This window comes from Nanorana parkeri, unplaced genomic scaffold (assembly GCF_000935625.1).
Source record: "Nanorana parkeri isolate BGI_ZX_2015 unplaced genomic scaffold, ASM93562v1 scaffold1875, whole genome shotgun sequence".
In the NCBI taxonomy this organism is placed as follows: domain Eukaryota; kingdom Metazoa; phylum Chordata; class Amphibia; order Anura; family Dicroglossidae; genus Nanorana; species Nanorana parkeri.
In genome coordinates, this window is record NW_017308143.1 from 1 (window position 1) to 362 (window position 362).

Genomic DNA, 362 nt, shown 5'->3' on the forward strand with positions numbered 1-362 from the left:
CCGAGTTGGCGGCTCTTTCATGTAAGGAGCCGTTTTGTGTGCTATTAACTGATAAGGTCATATTGCGGCCTTCACCCGAGTTCAGGCCGAAAGTTGTTTCCTCTTTTCATTCGGACTGGGAAATAATTCTTCCAGGATGCAGAAGTCTGGCCCAGTCTTCAAGTTCCGAATTATTACCAGCTCTGGATTTGGTCGATCTCATGAGAGAGTATCTTCAAAAGACGGAAGGTTTTCGCAAATCTGATCGACTGTTCATCTTCCCGAAAGGATCAAGAAGAGGGTTTAATGCACCTCCTAAGGTGTTGTCTATGTGGATCCAGGCTGTCATTAAAGCAGCTTATGTGCAGCAGGGTTTTACTCCT